This window comes from Globicephala melas, chromosome 4, assembly GCF_963455315.2.
Source record: "Globicephala melas chromosome 4, mGloMel1.2, whole genome shotgun sequence".
Lineage (NCBI taxonomy): Eukaryota > Metazoa > Chordata > Mammalia > Artiodactyla > Delphinidae > Globicephala > Globicephala melas.
Genome location: NC_083317.1, coordinates 41,786,579 through 41,787,326, shown reverse-complemented (window position 1 = coordinate 41,787,326; position 748 = coordinate 41,786,579).

Genomic DNA, 748 nt, shown 5'->3' with positions numbered 1-748 from the left:
TTGAGAAAAACAAACGAAGACGAAAGTTTGCAATGTAGTTTACATTAACTCAGACATCTTCATTATTCAGGATTTTTTTCAATAAAGTTTATCTTTGCATCAACAAAGAAAGAGTATCTTTTACAAATTATAAAGTGAAATCAACAATATACAATGTAATTGATTCAATAACTTTGCATATTTTAAATTTACTTTTTAGTGTTTGTGAGAGTTTCAATATTATCATTGTCCTTCCTATCTATTTAATATTACTATATCTGTTTAAAAGTGATTAAAATTTGATTTTGATTAAATGCTTATCATATATAATTATGATTAACTTATGATGAACATCTCTAAAGTAGGAAGAACTAGAATTTTGATATAGAACTATCAACATTTTGTGTTGTTAACTTATGAGGCATGTGGACATTTTGGATAGATTCATTAGGAATATTCTCAGATAAATCTAAGAGATTTGAATCTGAATCATATTACTTATAATAAAATATTTGGAAAAGTTACACATACAATTCAGCGAATACAAATTATAACCAAAACACGTAATTGAATACAAAAGTGAATTGCATTTCGAAATTGCAGACAATCTTTACAGTATTGAAAACCTGCAATTTGGAATATTATAGGCCCTGCGTACGGCTGACACACAATGAATATGAATAGAAATAAGGAAAAAGGAAGGGAAAGAGAGAGGAAGAAAAGCAATAAAGAAGAAAAGAGAGAGAAAGGTAAAATACAGACTCATCCA